Below are 20,710 nucleotides of genomic sequence, written 5' to 3' on the forward strand. Positions count from 1 at the left end.
TTTATGAAGAAAGAAAAGGAAGGCTTGGTTAGAAAGCCATGTGACTCTGACAGCATGTCAGCAAGCCTGGATATAAAGAGAAAACAGGTGTGAGGGATGTTCAGGATCTCGGGAAAACATGAAACAACAGCAAGAAATTGTACCAACAGAGCAGGAAGGCAGGCTCACACTTACTTTGCCCAGAACCCTCTTCAGCTGTTTTGGGCTTTCTCCCTCATGAGAATTGAGCCTAGGGCAGGGAACACGCCTGACTCAATTTTTTCTCTCCAACATCCATACAGGAACACCGGCTGCTCAAGAAATGTTCGTCCAACTCTAAATTACATTCAGTATAAATTCTTCGGGTGGCCCATTGGGCTTGCAGTGAAGTTTCTTCCAGACACTAATCCTTTATGCTTCTGGCTGCAGGGGTGCCCCCAGCTGCAGCTTTTGGGAAAAGGGGGAAGGGGCTGTAGGAGTAGCATGTAGACATTTAGTCAATTTCAAGTTTTCACTCCAGCCTTCTCATGTACCCATGTCCCTGGTCTCTCAATTTTTCTAAAGAGTAAGCCCATACTTTCCTTTGGGAGTGAAGAAAGGAGTGCCGGGATCCATCTGCTCCATAAAGAGTCCTTCAATCAACCTTCTCCTTGCCATCATCTTCTGAGGTAACTGTCTCCTCCAACTCGTGAGCCCCTCTGGAGTTCTCTGGAATGAACAGGCTTCCTGGTCTTCAGCCTCCTCAGCAACATGCTAAGTTGCAAGATCTGATCTATATTTACTTTTTACAAAAATTTATTTCCCACCCTTTCTCAAAATATAAGCTGATGAAAGCAGAAATACTGTTTCATTCACTGTAAAGAAGAGCGCCCGGTAGCACTGTTCTACCTGCTCTATAGATAGATGACTAGATAGCTGATATAGATATCGTGACAGCTGAAATAGTTTCTCTCTTTTTGTCTCTCGCTCTCTTTCCTTCTCTTTCCCCTATGAGTTTATAATTGCTTTACTTATATGCTTTCATTTTCGTGATATTTCAGGAGAGATCCAAGATAAATGCACATAGTCAGTCTACGGGGTTTAATGAGAAGTCTAGTCTTTTTCTTTAATTGTTTATATTCTCTTGCAGTCTATTTCCCACCAGAATCCAATGTGACCCTGTTGAAACTTGAGTCAGATTACAGTCTTTCTGTGCTCAGATCCCTCCAGTGGCTTCCCAGTTCACCCTGAGTAATATCCAAAATCCTTAAAACTCTTGTGCAGCCCTGCTCTCTGGCTCCCTCCTCCCTCCCCACCACCTCTTTATTCTCATCTTTACTTCTCTCCAACCATCTCTGCTTCAGTCACCTGGCCTTCTTGCTCCTCCCAGAACACACAGAGGACATTCACACCACAGGGCTTCTGTTCTTTCTGTTCCCTCTGCCCAGAAAAGCTATATTTTTAACTCCCTTCGCTTTAAGCATTTCATAAAACATCTCCTCAATGAGTCCTGCACTGACCACTCTGTTTAAAATAGCAACTACCACCAGCCCCCATCTCTTCCTCCAACACCTGCTTTATTATTCTCCATAGCATATATGAAAATCTGACATTCTATGTATTCAATTTTTATTTATTTTCCACTTTTGCTCAAAATATGTCAATGAAGACATATTTGGTTCATTGATAAGAACAGTGCCTGGCACATAGTGTGTGATAAATATTTGTTCCATGGGTAGATGAAAACATGAATGAATGAAAACCTCAATCCCCAAGAATTTGAGTTAGGAAAATTTGTCAGATAGCACAGGGTGTCTCCGACCAAGGTCTACTGGCAAGTGGAGACCCCAGTAGAGGGGAGGACAACTCACCAGGAAGAAGAGGTGAGTCCAGCCTGGTGATCCAGGATGAACATAAGGCCATAGGTTTTATAGGAGAGGCTGATTCCAGCACAGTACATAGTTGGGTCTGGAAACCTCTACAAATCAGCTATCTAGCCATCTTGACATGGTCCTATAACATGAGGAACACTGGCCAACTATGTAAGTGGCCAACAGAGCTCTGTAAACCAAGCATGGACAAAACCACAGGTTGAACACACATCTGGGTCCACAAGAGCTTGGCCACAGATTGGATGTCTGCACCTGGGACCAGTCAGGACCAGAGTTCAACACTGTCGGCACCGTGGAGCTGGAACAGAAACACTGGTGCTTGTGCATCAACAAGGCTTGGCAATCTTCTCCTTCTGCCTGGCCTGTGAAAATTGGACTGACCTTTCAACCAACTAAGGACAGTAGGAAAGGAGAGCAGGGCCATGGGGATGGAGGTTCAAATGATCAAAAGTGAGCTTCCTGAGACTTGGGTGCTACCGTGATTACTTTGGAAAACAAAAGAGATTTGACCCATTCTTTCTATGAAGCTGATGAAATGGAGCATACTGGCTAAAAGAGCAAGACTTTAATGCAGTACTAATGAGGATTACTTACCTTTTAGACTCTTAGTCTCTGATAACTTGTTGAAAAGCACCTCCCAGTGTCTAGCACAGAAGGGCACTAAAAACCTAGGTACTAGTACTATTATTAGACAAGGAGTAAAGTGCCCCCCAAAACACGAGTTGTATTTCAACGTCCATACTGCAAAAAAAAAAAAAAAAAAAAAAAAATCTGTGAGTATAATTTTCTCAGTTCCTCCTCATGGGCAAATTAAAAAGTTGGACATCTTCCATCTAGGCCCTGAGACTGCCTCACTGGCATTATTATATCAGGGGCAGGTTACGTCAGCCTCAAGGAAATTAGTGTTGGTCACTTAATTGCTTTGCCTCACAAAATAATATAGGCTTTTATTCCAGTTCCAGTGACTGTTTAACTACGTTTCTCCCGTTTTGAATTCAGTTCCCTCCTCTGCAAGAAAGGAAGTAATACCTACCTCACACTCGTTTTATAGGATCAAATGAGCTCATGTTTGTCAGCAGCATCTAAATGGAAGGCTTTGTTGTTGTCACTGCTGTCCATTTCCTTCAAAGAACACACTTTATGCTTGGAATACCCGGGGCACGGTCCATGAAGCAATGGGCTTGGGAGCCTCTGAAGGCTAGACTAAGCCAGACATCCATGCTCCCCTCTGACTCCTTGGGTGTCTGCCATGTGCAAAATGGGAACGATCTATGTGAATGTTCCATTTCCATGGTTCTGGAAGGATTTGATAAGAAAGACACTGTAGGGTGGCATAAGACCACTTTTACTTATTTTGCTTATCTTAATTTTACTTATTCTAGGGGCAACTGACTTCCCAGGAGGCATTACTAAATCTGAACTGATTATATAAGGCGAAAGGCCATGCACACAATACCACCACCAGCACTCCCACAGTGTGTTACTCAGATGTCCATTAACAAAAACTCATCGTGTGGATAATTCAGTGGGCTAGATATTAAAGCCATGATAGATAATTCTGAAATCAAATAATCATGGTCCCTTGAGGTGAGAATTTTATGATAGATTTGTATGCTTTTTGTTTGTCTGTCTGTTTGCTTTTTATTTTGTTTTTAAAGAACTATTTTTTTAAAGATTTTATTTATTTATTTGACAGAGAGAGAGTGGGAGCACAAGCAGGGGGAGTGGCAGAGGGAGAAGCAGGCTCCCCGCTGAGCAGGGAGCCCGATATGGGGCTCGATCCCAGGACCCTAGTTTCATGACCTGAGCTGAAGGCAGATGCTTAGCTGACAGAGCCACCCAGGAATCCCTAAAGAATTCTTGAAGGCTGTCTTGCTCTTGCCTTCAAGGTAGAGTTGCCAGATTTCACAACTAAAAATACAGGCCACGCAGTTAAATTTGAATTTCAGATAAACAAGAAATAATTTTTAAAGCTTTTTGTGAAGAGTTGATTATTGATTTTTGTTTTAATCTAAAGCAAATAATTCTCTAGTTTTTTTGGAGGGAGAGAGAAGAATGACATGTATTAAGCTAGCAGCAAACCTACATTCTCTTCATAGGTTTTTTTTTTTTTCTTAATATAGTCTGCAACTAGAAGGAACTGAGTGTTTTTAAATATAGGAGTCATATAATCGGGACCTCCCCCTTAGGATGAGAGTTCTAGCACATAACATATACAACAGAGAGATAAGCCAAATCGGTTGAGATCTTGCTGTTCAGGGTAGGAGAGAAGTCTGAAACTCAAAGACAGAAATACAAATAGAAAAGAAAGGAAGAGTGTGTGAGAGATGTTGAGGTGGTGAGTCTACATGTCCAGGCATTCATTAAATGAGGAGGAAAAGAGAAAATTAAATGTCAAGGGTAATTCTCGAGTTTTAAGTCTAGAAGAATGTAAGTCTCACTTGAGGAAAATGAGATCAGAAGAAAAGGCTGATTGGGAGGACAGATATTCTAAAATATCTTTAGGACTTACAGAACTGCAAATTTTCTATTAATTAGGCATATCTAAAACTAGGACGTTTAAGTCTGTATGGAAATTTAAATGCATTAAAATAAACTTTCAATAAAAACAGAAAACAAACACACATGCACTTGTGCGCACACACACAGCTTTAAACATAAAGGGGAAAAATTATATAATCTTCCTGACGTGTTAAGTTCTGATTGTAATTTTACCCATTCAATTAGTCTTCCTTCCAAGAAAAGAAAAGCAATCATTAGTATTGTTTAATTTGCTTAATCTCACCAATTCTTAGTACGCACTATTGCACCTGCTGGGGACACAGATACAGGGATCGACCAGGCCCCCATCCTCACGGAGAATGGCAGGGGCACCAAAGAGAAGAGTAGATGCAGAAACATAAGATAGCATTTCAGGGGGAAATGAGCGCTAAGAAGAAAAATGAAGCAGGGTAAGTATTAGAGAATGACTGGGTTTCTGGGACTCTATCTCAGAGGAGGTCAGGGAGGGTTTCTCTGATGCGGTAATATTTGAACAAAGACCTGGATAAAGTGAAGACGTGAAATCTGGTCGAAAAGCAGCCCAGAAAGAAGCAGTAACAGCAGCAATGTTCCTGAGGCCGACAGCTAGACAGCAGTACTTGTTACCATTGTTCTTCCTTCCCCACCCTCGCTATGGTTCCACTCTGGGTCATTTACTCCGCTCAATCAACTGTAAGCTTGGGCGTGCATTTTGCTTTGGGCCCAATGGTATGGGAGTGGTTGTAATAAAATCACGTCTGTCCAGAAGTTTTGCACAGTCTTGTATGGTTTGGCTTGGTCTTTCATGTTCCTGCCATTTGTCATCAGAATGTGTCAGCTTCGGATGGCCATCGCTCTCAGAACGAGAGACTCATGGAACATACCCGAATCTGACCCGAAGCCTGGAACAGGGCCACCCAACCAACCCACGAGACCATGAGCAAGGAAAAAAGTTTTCATTTTAAGCCACTAAGATTTTGGGAAGAAGAGGGATGACGTAGCATTCCTGCAGCAGAAACGCAACTGACACAACAGAACCAAGCTTGAATGTTTGTGGAGTAAGAAAAGGTTGAAATAGCTAGAGCAGAATACACGGCAGGAGGAATACTTAAGCACAAGGTCAGAGAGAAATTACATTGGACCCTGTGGGGAGTTCAAGTTTGACATGTTTTCTAAGTGGGATAGGGAGGATTGTGAGGTTTGTGCTTTTAAAAGATCCTGCTCCCTACTAATGAATCATTGAACACTACATCAAAAACTAATTATGTACTATATGCTGGCTAACTGAACATAATAATAAAAAAATAAAATAAACTTAAAAAATTAAAAAATCATAAAAAAGAGTCTGCTGGATGCTGTGTGGAGAATAGAATTAGAGACATGGGTGGGGAGGGCTACCATTAAGAGATGTTTCCAGTAGTCTGGGCAAGGCGTGACAGTGATGGGACCATAGGGTAGCAGTGGGGAGGAGACATGTGACTCCATCTGACACATTTGTAGGTTGAACTGGCAAGACTTGCTGGTATGTTGGAGGTGGGACTGCAGGTGAAGAGACATGGAGGGGGATTACCTAGAGTTTGAGCCCTAGAATAACTGAATAACCCCCTAGAATATTTCCAGCACTACTATTTGCTCTATGGGAGGCAAGAGAAACATAAGACATGGTTATCACATATTGACACCTTATAAAATAGCACATGAATTTTGAATTAAAATAGTCTTTGCCTTAAAACAAAAGAAAACTGAAATCTCGTAATAAATATTGAGGATTTCCAGGAACATGTTACATACGAAATAGCATTATTCATATAGATAGGATGTTCACAGATTTGTACCTATATTCACACACACACACACACACACACACACACACACAATTTTAACCATGATCTATAGCCGCCTGAAGGAGTACAGACACTCTGAGTCCAGTGTGAGTTGCTGGTGACTCTCTACTTTGAATTAGGATGTTGAGGAACTAGCAGGAAAAGACAAGTGGAAAGAGTTTACACAGAATTTGCTGGGGTATTCATATGACAAGAAGTTAAGCATGGCTTTAAGATTTTAAGTAAGGCTGGCTGGGAAGAGATGCACTCTAAGATCAAGAGTGAGCGAGGCCAGTTTGGGGAGGGAAGTAATGTTGGCTTTTGGAAGTGTCATGTTCAAGGTGACAGCTGAGCATTCTGCGGAAACAAGCCCTAGTCCCTGGAGAGAGAGGCCTGGAATAATAACAGTAATCACCAGCTCACAGTTTCTGAGCACTTACTGGGTGCTTGGCACTGTCTAAGCACTTTACATGTCTTATCTCATTTGACCCACATGAGACCCCTCAAAACCAGGTCCCACTTGAGGAAACTGGCTGAGAGAGTCATACGGCTTCACGAGTGGCAGAGCCAGGCCGATGGAGGCAGCCAGTCTGATTCCAGAGCAGATACTGGGCTGTAGGGGCCAGAGGGAGGGCTGGCATAGAGAGCTTTATGAATTGAATACATCCTGGCCTCTCCTGTTGTCCCCTTGAGAGTGGTTTTCATGAACTCTGCTACAGGATATCTGCTTCCAGTTTGCCTTTCCTCTCTATCCTGGCTTTTAGACTGCCGGGAAAGCCCCGTATTTGCACGTCTCTCCCTTGATGCTTAGCACGGTGACGGCCATCTTCATTGGTTCGTTCACTCACTCAGGCAACACATGTTTATTGGCCACCAGTGATGGGCTAGCAGAGCGGGCAGATCCAAAGAACAACACAGGCTCTCCATCGTTGAGAAGACACGATCTGGCCGAAGGGAGGGAGATGAGAGCTGGTCGGTACAGGACAGCGTGATGACTGCTGTAACACAGATGAAGCTCCATGACCTGTGTTACATACTAAGGAAAGCAAGAGATGCTTTTGTTCTCTCTGACCAGATACGAGAAGACTGCATTAGTTTCTAAGGATGGTCAACGTAAAATGACCACAAACTGGAGGGCTTGGGACAATGGAAATTTATTCTCTCAGTTGAGGAGGCCAGAAGTCTGCAATCTGGCTGTCAGCAGAGCCTCCAGAGACTCTAACAGCAGATCCCTCCTTGCTCCCTCCAGCTTCTGGTGGCTTCTGGAGTCTGTTGGCTTGCGGCAGCATCAGTCTCATCTCTGCCTCTATCTTCACGTGGTCTCTTTCTCTCCTGCATCTGTCTGTCCTCTAAGGAGAGGACATCTCATAAGGACATCAGTCATTGGATTTAGGGCCCACCTAAATCCAGGATAATTTCTTCTCGAGATCCTTAAGTAATTACATTTGCAAAGACCCTATTTCCAAATAAGGTCACATTCTGAGGCTCTAAGGTTCACATTCTGAGAAAAATGAATGGTCTTCCCAGACAGGAACAACTCTGGCCACAAGTGACAGACTCATGGTGAGCCAAGCAGGACGAAAGGGGGCAATTGGAGCTCGCATACATGGAAAGGACTCTAGTATGAATCAGGGGCCCAGTACTGCCAGATTGTGTCTCCTGCTTTGTTACTCATTCATCCTGGGTTTTCTCTGTGTCTGTGTCATCCTCTACACCTGTAAGGTGGCCTCACCCCCAGGCTGGAGACAGGGCCACTGACAGCACCACACTCTCACCTTCACCTTCACCTTCATCCAAATAGAAAGTAGCATGGTGCCCATCTCCAGCCCAGAAGATGCCAGGGCAGAATGGATTGTGTTGGGTTTTTCCAGAAAAAGAGTGTTGTGCTGTATAAATCATGAAAAAAGAAAAAAAAAAATATGTCCTCCTTAGATGGCCAAAAAAGAAACGAAAAGTTTGAGACCGTGGCCAATCTAGAGTCAACCAGAAAGCGTATGACTTAGAATGGTTGATAGCTACATATAAAAATGATTGCCCTTCTCTGATAAAACAACAGTGTAATGCTTTTTAAAGCACTAATAAGAAAAAACAAAGAGAACAATTAATTTAACTCACTGGAGAATGTAAGATAGTTGTCCATCCTGAAGAGAGGGGGGGTGGAGTGGAACCTCTCTTTGGGCCTAACGGTCATCACAAGGATTTCTATTTTAACTTCTTATGTAGGGTGTGAATAATGCAGGAGTTAGAAAAAAATGTACAGGGCCAGATACTAATATTTTAGGCCTTGCAAACAAGAGGCAAAAATTGAGGATATAATGTAGGTACTTACATAACCATGTAAAATATAATCATTTAAAGCCATAAGAAAAATAAAACTTTCTTAGCTCTCAGTTCATACAAAAACAGGGGGCAATCTGAATTTGTACTTCAAGCCACAGCTTGCCAACCCGCGGTGTAGGCCTTCAGGTAGCAAACCCTCAAAGTCTCCCATTTAAGTCCAGTCTCGGCTTTCTTCGAACTCACAATCGAATAGCTTGAGAGATGGTTGGATGATAGCAGTCATCTAGTTGATTTTTCCATTTACCATAAGGAAATGGCCCCGGGCTCTAAAGCCACCTGCTCATGCCTCCAGCTCTAGTCTGCAGCAGAACCCAAACAACGTGGTTCTTTAACTCCTGATCCTGGACCTTTTCCTCCAAACTGAGGTGCCTCTTACAGATCCATTCTTCTCAAATCACCAACACCAAACTCCTCAAGTTTAAATAGACAGGCATCCCTGCCTAAGTGAGGCCTGATCATGTAGCTGGTCCCAATTTGAAAATTGATGGGGATGATGTGGCCAACTGGAGCAAAGAAACATGACCGCTGTAGGGAGGGTGTTGTCCCGCTTGAGAAGTGCACTTTGTCAAATCTCCAAGACGTCAAGTGCTGCAGCCCAGGCCACCCACCTCCTCAACTCCTCCATAACTGGCAACAGCAACACCAGGAACAATGACAACCACGAACATGTTTGAACATTTACCCTGAGCCCCGCCCTTTTATTCGCTTTGATAAGCGTTCATTCACTGTTTGAAGATTCCAAAAAAGGAGGAAACATCTTCCTTGCACGTTTTCTTCTTCTTTTTTATTTTTCACACCGTCAGAAGATACATACACAGCTTGACTGCATTCCTAATGTACATTACATAACCCAATTCATTTGTCATGATTGAGGCCGGTTTTTAGAGCTTATGATTTATGACTCTGACATGCACTGGGAATTAAAACAGGGTCGGTGTGCAATATAGCTCACAGGAATGACGTTCTACCCATGAAGCACAAAGTGGCAAAGGTAGAAAGCAGCCAGCATGCCACAGAGAGCCTTGTGTGCGATAGCTTCTTGTGTTCCTTGGCATGCGGCACACTTATATCACAGCACAGACCCCTCCCCCACCCTCTCCAGGGCATAATTCCCCTCATCTGTGCTGAATTCTCCCGGCATTTCATCATGGTCCCGCACCTGGTAACGGAGATGCTTGCAGTGAGACCACCATGGAAACAGAAAGCCTTGCCACAGGAACTCTGAAAATGGGACTCCATTTACTGCCAGAAAGCAGATGAATGAAAAAATTTAATATGCCAAAGGCCAGTTTAAGGTATCTAAGTATTCTAATGACAATATAATAAGCGTACAAAGTCCTAATATTAAAGACCTAAATGATCCTCCAGCTTATCCTTCAGTGAATCCAAACTACTTTCTATTCTGTCCTTTCTGTTTTCCCGTCCTTGTCCCTTTACCCAAGCCAGCCTCAGTATCTAGAACTTCTCTACCCCTATTCTGATATCTCAGTCAGTGGTTCTCAGTGTTTCCCTGACAGATACAACTGAGGATTTCAGCACACTCCTGTGCATGACAATGGGTCATGTTAGCAGGGTGAAGAGATAGAGGCCTATCTCCAAAGAACTGTATGCCACTTGAAAAGTACCTCAGATTGAGGGAAGGGGTGTGCAAGCGCCTAACTGAGCATTACTGCTCTATCATCGGTTCTCAACTCTGGCTACACAACAGAATGACCTGGAAAGTTTACAAGAGATCTGATGCCCAGGCCCAACCCCAGATCAACTGAATCAGAATCTCTGGAGGTGGGACCAGGGCGCTGCTAGGTTTTAAAAGATGCACAGGGGAGTCTATCAGTTCTGAGAAGCACTGGCCTAAATTCTCAAATTTTACCCTATCTCCCAAGATCTTAGCTTTCTCAAATCCCCACATAGAACATCAATAAATACTGCTCTACAATATCTTCTCTGAAACCCTGGGGTCAGATGTATTTCAGAATTCAGAATTTTTTTTTTTTTTTTTTGGAGACCCAGTGTGTGTGTGTGTGTGTGTGTGTGTGTGTGTGTGTGTGTATTAAAATATGTAACACCCCCAGAAAAGTCTGGGGCAACTCCCCATAATCAAACACATTAACACCCTACAGTGAGACAAACAAATATCCATACAAAGTCAGATAAATAGTCTATGTCTTAGTTGAGATCAGATTTTGTTCCTAAACGAGCTAAAAAACATTTTTCCATTTTCAGAGCTTTGAGATTTTGGAATCATGGGTAATAGATGGTAGACCTGAGTTAATCAAGTAGCTCCCTTTTCCCTAAGTACAGACATTAATGACAAAGATGAACAAGACTTGGATCTCTCCCTTGACAAGGTTACAATTTAATTGGGGAAATAAGGTAAGAGGTATGTAAACAGCCAAGTATAGTCAAGTCCACCTTTCTCAAGGCATGCTTAGGACACTGGTTCTCAGTCCTGCCTGCACATAAGTCACCTAGGGACTTATACAAATATTCTCATGGCCACCCTCCAGAAATAATTAAATCAAAATTTATATATACATATTTTTGCATAAAAGTACATATTTTATACATATCCATATTTTGGCATAAATAGTAAGCTTAAAAATAATCATGAAGAAAAAAATACAATTAGAAGAAAGCAAGTAGATTGATATCCTTTTGCCGAATATAAGTAAGTGATTTCAAAACTTGTGCTCTTTGGGGTTTCAACAATTGAGAAAAGACCGAGGAGGCAGGAGGAGGCTATGGAGGGATACGGAGCAGTGGTGAGACATAATTCAAAAGGAGAAATTTGATTTCCTAAAACAATAATAATAGAAAAAGGGAAAAAATATTTGATGTACTCTCTTTCAACCAGTGCCTCTTGGTTAGGCTGGGGAAGAGCCTTCAGCTGAAGAGCTTGAGAGAAGCTTCTCACCTTATTCTGTCTCACCCCGCTTTGCCAGCCCCCAACCCAATACCAGTTGAAGACAACTTCTCCAAATCTCTGCTTTAATGTGGCAATTCGTTATATACTATCTTGTGGCATCTCATCAATTTTTTGAGCTGCAATTTAAGTCTTTTGTTATGAGTTAGGTTTTTACATATGTGTGTCTATCTTCCTAACTAGATCATAAACTAGAAAAGAGAGATTATTTTTTATAATTTCTTATGTTTCCCCACAATACTACCTACCATGCCTTACATAATTTAGATTTTCAATAATGTAATTTTATTTTGCCCCCAAACCATGGACCTGCACTGAGGCTGACTGAATTGGAAACAATATAAATCAAAGAAAGTGAGAAACATAAGAATGACTGCTTTTTCCTGGTCTAAAATTAGGAATGTTCACCCTGGACCCAAAAAAGTGTACTGGGAAATGCAAAACTCGAAGGTGAACAGGAGTACTATAAATCACTAAGTGAAAAGAGAAGGCTGACAGATGCATGAGAGTTTTGAATGTTCATTATGAATCCAGATGACCTCTGGTTTTGTAGCTGCAAAAGTTACTGAATAAACAATGGAAGAGAAATTTTAACTAAGTTACTAACAGAAAACCTTAGTTAGACTAACTGCTAACAAAAAGAAACATCACTGTCAGCTCAGCAAACAAAACTGAGAAATTATAAGCACAGCTTGATGTCAATGAAAGGACACTTGAAGAGAGGTGGCTGAGCCTCCATTGTTTTTTCCAAATTATATGGAAGCACCTGGCACAGTGAGATACATATTATGTGTGTGCTCTGTGATGTTTAGTTAATTGCACAGAAAAAAATCTAGATCATGGCACATTAGTAAGGGTGGGTATCTGTGGAGAAGGGTCCAGGTGGGTCAAGGAGGACTGCCCCAATGAGGGTTCAAACACAGTAACAGATTTACTAGGAAAAAATATATATATTCTTCATATATAATTATATAAAAATATATATTCTCCATATATATGTAAATGCTACACACACACACACACACAACACAGATTTGTTACGAGACTTTAACCTGGCAGTGGGAATAGAAGAGGGATGTGAGGTGGGGAAGAGCAAGAACAGGCTGGAATTCTGGACTGATTGACACCCTTTTGCATCTGACCTTTGTGCAAAGGTGTCCTACGGAAACCAGAGCCCTTTGTCACAAGTTTAAACACATATAGTAGCCCAGGAGCCTGGGAAGCCATCTGAGGATGTGGTGGGCAGTGGGACAGTTCAAGCCCACCTACTGCCCCCACCAAGGATGAGTCCTGGGATCAGCATCAGCATAGTGAGCTACAAGATGGCTGCCACTCTCTTCGGTCCTCTGCGTCCACACAAGACTTTGCCTTGTGCCCCTGAAAAGAGACATAAAGGAAAGCAAATTCTGGGAAATGTAGTTCCACCTAGTCAGGTTGACACATTACAGAGCCTCCAAAAGGACTTTCATTTACATTGTTTATGAGGTTTTTTTGGGAAAAAGGTATTTTATTAAAAATGATTTTTTAAGTCCTTAAAGAAGTCAATTCTAAACCATTAAACTATGACACATGGACAAGAAATCAATAATTTATTTCTAAGGCTGTCATGACACTGACAGTATTTAAGCCAATGATTTAGATACACAATCAAAAAACAGAAAAGATATGCAAGCTGGATATTTGAAAACATTCAAAGGATCAACTGAATTTCTTCAACCAGGAGTTGGTATAACAATAGCACACCTTTTATAATTTTCTATTTTCTTACATACGTGAAGGTAGAGTTCTGTGCATCTTCGACAGAGGCAAAAGTTCTAGTTTAATGTCTGACATAACATCTCTTTTCCCTTAATTTTCTCTCCAGCAAACTGTTCATCACTTTTGCATATGATTTCTTTCCAACTAATTCAGCCCTTTTAAGTCATGAACTTCCAAAAATAAATAGAAATGAAAAATAGCACTCATCAAAAGCAAGAGACCATATGTCTCCACCAGTCATTTTTTTTTTTTTTATAAAAATCAGCCTTTTTGTGGAACTTGAAATAAACTATTAACACTTCTGGAAGGCCTCTCTGAGTGTGACCTTGATAATATGGTGCTATGATTATTTTTATGCAGCCCAGATGAATGTGAAGACCGCATCAAGGTATTGCAGTAGGAATACGGGTCCAATAATGAGAGGCTATCGTGTTCTTAGTGGTCTTAAGTATCTGATACATTTGTATGGCACCGGCTTATTGTCAGGAAGCACTTTGAAAATCAAGTTTTCCAAGCCACAGACTTCCAACACAACACTTGTGTTGACAAGTGTTGGTCTGTGCCACAGTTGTGAAGTGTTGACTTAGTCCTTTATATTTAAGCCTACCCATGCTATAGCTAACAGCCAATGAGATCAGGCCATAGGCCCTCATTAGGGATGCTCTAGGCAGCTGTGTGCTAAGTCTTTACAGGTATCATTGACCTTCACTTACACGGCACACCAAGGAGGTAAGTATTATATCTGTTTTAGTAATGAAGAGAGGGGTAGAGTAACTTGTCCAAAACCTGATTTCAAAACACATGGGAGCTACTGTAGTATCCGACCTTCTTCCAGCTCTGCTCATGGTCACAACCTGGGACTTTCCTTACTTAGGAATAATAGCCCACATTTACAGAGAACCACCTGTATGGATGTGGGTCTAAATGATTTATGGCTTTATTATTTTTTTTAAAGATTTTATTTGTTTCTTTGACAGAGAGAGAGAGAGAGAGCACAAACAGGGGAAACAGCAAGCAGAGGGATAAGCAGGCTCCCTGCTTAGCAGGGAGCCTGATGCTGGACTCCATCCCAGGAACCTGGGACCATGACCTAAGCCGAAGGCAGACACTTAACTGATGGAGCCACCCAAGCACCCATGATTTATGGCTTTATAATCATTTAATCCTCACCACTGTCCTACAAGATAGAGACTACTATTATCAGCATTATATACAAAAGGAAAGTAAGCCTCAATGAGGTTCCTTTAGTGGGGAAAAAGAAAAAGAATTTGAACCCTACAGTGCGAAGAGGAGAAAGAATTTAAATCCTGGGGTTGGTTCAAATTCCAATACTACCATCTTCTATATCTTAATTTCAAGTTAAAATATGACACCCCAAGCCTATGCGCTTATCCAACTAGCTTCAAGCTATTTTTTCTAACCTTGCTCTCATTACATTGAATTGCCTCACACTTTTGGTTCTCTCCAATTTTGGGGTCTTACCTTTGACCTTTTTAAAAAGATTTTATTTATTTATTTATTTATTTATTTGAGAGAGAGAGCAGGGAAAGGAGCAGAGGGAGAGGGAGAAGGAGAGGGAGAGAATCTCAAACAGACTCTTCCCTGAGTGCAGCGCCCAACATGGGGCTCGATTCCAGAACCCTGAGATCATGCCCTGAGCCGAAACCAAGTTGGACGCTTAACTGACTGAGACACCCAGACGCCCCAACCTTTGACCTTATTGAATTTGGTTTTTCTTGCTTCACCCATCACACACTACGAATTATGACTGACGGCCAGCCCCCAGCTGTAAAGACACTCCTAAGGACCTTGTGTAATATATTCCACTCTAGCACCCCATGACCCCAAGCCTGGATGTGCTCCTTGCTACTTCACAAGGGGGATGAGGACGGAGGCCAGATCCGACTTCTCTCTGTAGCCTTCCCTCGGGTGTCCATATGTGCCCACTTATCATCCTAGGACCCCTTGCAAAATGCCACCAAGGCCTGTCCCCCATAATCAGTGCTTGCTAGTTAATTTCCTCTCATTCTCAGTCAAACAGACTCATCCTGGTTTGCGGAGTCATGCTTCCTGATAAGAGAAAGCTAGCAGCAATAGTGATGTGGGTTGCTGAATTACTGGACATCACAGGGCTAAAGCAAAGTTTCTTATCAAACACTTTAAAACTGTTAATGTGCTGACAAAACACCAAAAGGAGCTTGTAAGATGGAATGCACACTAGGATTAAAAGGATGGCAAAAATGGTCAAAGATATGCTTTACTTGAAACCTTAAGAAATGAGTAAAATTAGTTCATAAGCATTTCTTTATAACGAACAAAAAAAAACATTAAAATATATCAAATTATTTATTTTATATTTATATTAAACTTATATTAACTATTTAACATTAAATATAATAAATATATTAAGTAATATTGATTCTCTTAACAAAAAGACAATATATATCAAGTTAAAACATTAATTTTATAGTTTTGTTATTTTTTTAATGCAAACAGTATTTTGTGGCAGTTATATATTATTTAATATTAGAAGTGCCCTTGCCCTGTCTGAGCATGTATCAGACCTAGCCTTAACTCTATTTTGTTTTCACGAGAACATCCTACGGAAATCAAAATACTGTAGCAAAGATAAGAACATAAAACTGAGGCTTCTTGATGTTCAGTTGGTCCTGCATTTGGCCATTGAAAAAGTCTTCATTTCATCTTATAAAGCACATTCTCATTTTTTTTTAAGAAAGCAGAGGTATATATATACAATGGAATATTCCTCAGCCATAAAAAGGAACAAAATCTTGAAATTTGCAGCAACATGTATGGATCTAGAGAGTATAATGCTGAGTAAAATAACCAGAGAAAGACAAATATCATATGATTTCACACATATGTGGAACCTAAGAAACAGACGAACAAAGAAAAAAGCAGACTCTTTTTTTTAAGATTTCATTTATTTATTTGAGAGAGAAAGAGAGTTAGAGAGAGAGAGCACAAGCAAGGAGGACAGGGAAAAGCAGACTCCCCGCTGAGCAGGGATCCTGATGCGGAGCTCGATCCCAGGACCCTGAGATCATGACCCGAGCTGAAGGCAGATCCTTAACCAACTTAGCCACCCAGGTGTCCCAAAACAGACTCTTAAATATAGAGAACAAACTGGTGGTTGCCAGAGGGGAGGTGTGTGGGAGGATGGGTGAAATAGGTGAAGGTGATTAAGAGACTTCCAATTATAAAATAAATAAGTCATGGAGATGAAAAGTACAGCATAGAGAATTCGGTCAATGACATTGTAATTACGTATGGTGACTACACTTACCATGGTGAGCACTGAGTGGTGTATAGAATTCTTGAATCACTATGTTGCACACCCAAAACTAATGTAACATTGTATGTCAACTATACTTCAATAATAAATACATACATAAAAGTTTTTTTAAAAGAAAGCAGAGGCTCCAATTGTTTACTTTCTCTCTGAAAGATTTAGCTTGTTTATTTAAATCAGTTTGAATGTTCTTTGTTTAAAGCTTCTCTCACAGATACACACAAAAAAATACGTTTGTATAGTATGAGTGTTTAACAAAAAATAAACACGATAACATTACAAATGTGTTGTAAGTTTACCACATCAGACAACACAGGCAAGCAATCGTAAATTGATGGTCTACAGCACCATGAAGATTTATTTGTAAGTCCTTAGCGTGCATCAGTGTGCAGGTCAACCTCAGAGGTTCCTACATGGAGCTTCTTAGGACTTTGACCCATTTTTTTTTTCCTGAGCAGATTATCTCAAAATAATAAGAATGGCCAGAAAATGTATTTTATTTATATCTTACATATACACTGTAAATAAATTTCAGGAAAAACATATTTCCAGAGCTATTTCCTCCCCTAGCGGAGCAATTCATAGGATCTCAAAGAGCAACAGAATCCTTAACTAGTATGAACAGTCTGGGAAATTCTAGGTTAGAATATTTTCCCTCAATGGTAATATATGTACATTTAAATTTCTGGGACAGTGCCTTAACCCAAAGGGCTGAAAGATTCCTGGTGAGAATATCAGCAACCAAAGCAGATCAGGGACTACTCAGCTTGGTGTTAATCCAACCCAAACAATTTCCATCCTTGGGGCTCAGCTGTCAGGGGCCTGAAGCCAGGCCATGAATGCAGTTGTGGCCAATTGGTAGAGAGGAAGGATTCTGAGTTTGAATCAGATAGTCTAGGGTTCAAAGCCCTGCCAACTTCTACAAGTATGTTCCCTCCTTGCTCCTGATCCTCTGTAGAGCATGCATAACAATATCATTGCATAACAATAACATTGTATATTTTCAATAAATAATCTGAGTTCTTACTATATGCCAAGCTCTGTTCTAGGTAATAAAGAGACAGCTGAGAAGATAGAGAATCTCAGGGAGCTTACAACCTAGTGAAGAGAAGATAGACAATTAACAAGGAAACACATAAATTAGAAAGATAACTGCAGTTCATGCTACGTACTATGAAAATAACAAAAACCAGTTAATGGACTAGGCTTGTGCTATCAGCTTCAGTAACCACTAGCCACATGTGGCTATCCAAGTTGAAATTGATTAAAGTTAAATAAAACTAAAAATTCAGTTCCTCAGTTGCAGCAGCCACCTTTCAAGGCCTCCATAGTCATATGTGGCTACCATGCTGGACAGCTCAGATACAGGACTTCTCCATCATTACAGAAAATTCCATTGGTGGCACTGTTAAGTAGAGTGATAAGAAGTTAGGGTAAGGGACTGCTTTAGATGGTATTTATATGCATAACCAACTGTGCAATGAGAAAAACAAACTATAGTAGGGACTCGATAAATTGGATCTATTATATTAACATATCTTCTGAGTCTATATATTTTTTTCTCACTTTATTCCTCAATTTATAAAGCCTGGGGATAGACCCACTTAAATGTATTTTGCTTTTTACTTCTTAAATTGTGGACTTCTAATATCTGAAATTCTAGGCCAACAATTTAGGCTCAACACACCTAAGTGAATGATCATTTTTTTTCTGCATAGTTTTCTTTAATTTTTAAAGATTTTATTTATTTGACAGGGAGAGACACAGCGAGAGAGGGAACACAAGCAGGGGGAGTGGGAGAGGGAGAAGCAGGCTTCCCGCTGAGCAGGGAGCCCGATGCGGGGCTCGATCCCAGGACCCTGGGACCATGACCTGAGCCGAAGGCAGACATTTAATGACTGAGCCACCCAGGCGCCCTCTGCATAGTTTTCTTGATCAGAAAAAGGAAGGAAACAAGTTCCCCAAAATTTTGATGAATTATAAACCTCGGAAGCAGCCAAGTACTTTAAGCAGAAAGGATAGTTGGAACAATTTCCTAAAGGTTAAAACTTTATTTGAAGTCAGAACAGAGGAGATTTCAAGATCTAACTTGGAAAAGCAAATTCTTCTATCCTTGATTCTTTGTAACTCTGGCACAGATGTACTCCATCCACATCTTAAAGATCTTTATGACAACAGAACTTGACTTTGTGTTACATTCCCAAAAGGCTATGTGTAAAGTGAATATTTATGCATTGAATCGTATCTCCCAGTGAATGTTACTTTGAGAATGTTTCACTTAGATAAAAGAAAATAGCACCAATACATAAAACAGCCAATGAGTATTCATTGAGCTCCTATAACATGACCAGCACAAGAGGCAGAACTACTCAATAACTAAAAATTTGTACTTGTCCTTCACCACCACATTCCCCGGCTCTAAAATTTTTTACTATACATTTAACCATAGTCTGCTGTGCACATTCATTTTGAAAGTCTGGTAAAATAATAGTGAGATGAATGATTGTCAATTTATCTTTGCACATTTATTTAAGAAGCACACACAGGTCAATGTACACCAGTAGATTTCATTTCTATTTCTCTGAAAATGACTAAGCAGCATCATTGGCTCTGCCCCAACCAGGAATTCAGCGGAATTTATGCAATGAAAGACCCATAAGGAGGTATATTTCCAGCTAGAGTTGGAGGATTAATTGCATTTCTGTTATTCCTGTTTGTCAGTCTAATGGCAATGGTGTTAATACGTGTAAGTGTGAAAATCATAAACTACTCCTGTAATAGCCGTCAAAGTTTTGTTGACCAAATGGCTAAATGGAAAAAGAGGTTAACCATCTCATTAGGAGAACTGAGGAGTGTTGATTGAGCCAGCAGGGAGCTCTGAAAATGATTTTCCTCTTCTTGGACTTGCCACCTGGTACCCTCAGGGGAGACAAAAGTGACATGTTAACCATGTATGTGGAAATCGTGTCCAAACTTATTGAACAAACAAGTGTGAAATGTACAACCCCGCAAGAGGAAGACCTAGGTAGGTTTGGTGAGCTACACAGCTGCTCCCCGGACCCCCGGGCAGTGGCTCCAAGCTCCATTTAAGAAAAACTGCGAGACCCCTTTAATCTTTCCTTTATGGGCTAAGCAAGCAAATCAGCCTATTTATACCTGTTCAGAGTACAAAGAAAAGCTCAAAGCTCTGTCTTAAAAACACTTTAGGAAATGGGCTGTGTCCAATTATAAAACAGTACTCTGGTTACTGCACAATAATTTAAATTGCATCTTCTTCCACACCCCCACCAATAACCCTTGGAAGCAAAGTATAAACCTTAGAACAAATTAATGAGTCTTCAGGGTCATGCAAGAAATAACATGTTTTTTTGTCTCAGCCACAAGACCTATTAGCAAATGAAGTGGCAGCCACATGTTCAAGCTTCCTGGATTATTCCAGATCCCAGGCACAGTGAAGTAGTTGTTCATGCAATATTCTATAGGAGTGTGTTTACTTGCCAAATTTTCATGAGAGATATCTTCAAGGAATGTTACTTTGAAAAAAGTTGGTACCGATACTCTACCTTGTAGGTAACCATATATGAAATATCTATGATGTTGTTTTTTCTTTCTGCCTCCAAAAATATTCCATGTTCATGCTTTTGGAAGGAAGAAATACACAGAAAACTAAAACCAGGATTATCAAGTTTTACTTATTTTTTAATTGATTTTGTTCACTTCATAATATATCATAAATATTTTCCCATGTCAATAAATCTTCCTCTAAAGTATGAGTAATAGAATGCTCTAATTTTAACAATCTTTATTTTTGAACTTTTGGGATAGTTCCAAATTTACTATTATAAATTACAGTTTGAGGAAAATGCTTATATGTAAATCTGTCTGCATATGTTTCTTTGAGATACAATTTTCAAAGTGGTAGAGCTTGGTCAAAATACTTAAAGTATTTTTAAAGACTTTGATAAGTGGGGTCAAATTCAGACAGCCACTCTGATTTATGTACAACACAAAATGAAAATAAATAATCTTATGGGCAAGAGCTGAACACAACATGACCACACCCTTGCTTTGATAGAATTCTTCCCTGCAAGGGCCTTTGGTTGATCTTTCATGACCACCAGATGTCAGTGTAAAACAGAGCAAATTGAACTAGACCTAGATGGGGAAAAGGGGAATCCAGTCT

Source organism: Halichoerus grypus, chromosome 3 (genome assembly GCF_964656455.1).
Source record: "Halichoerus grypus chromosome 3, mHalGry1.hap1.1, whole genome shotgun sequence".
NCBI lineage: Eukaryota > Metazoa > Chordata > Mammalia > Carnivora > Phocidae > Halichoerus > Halichoerus grypus.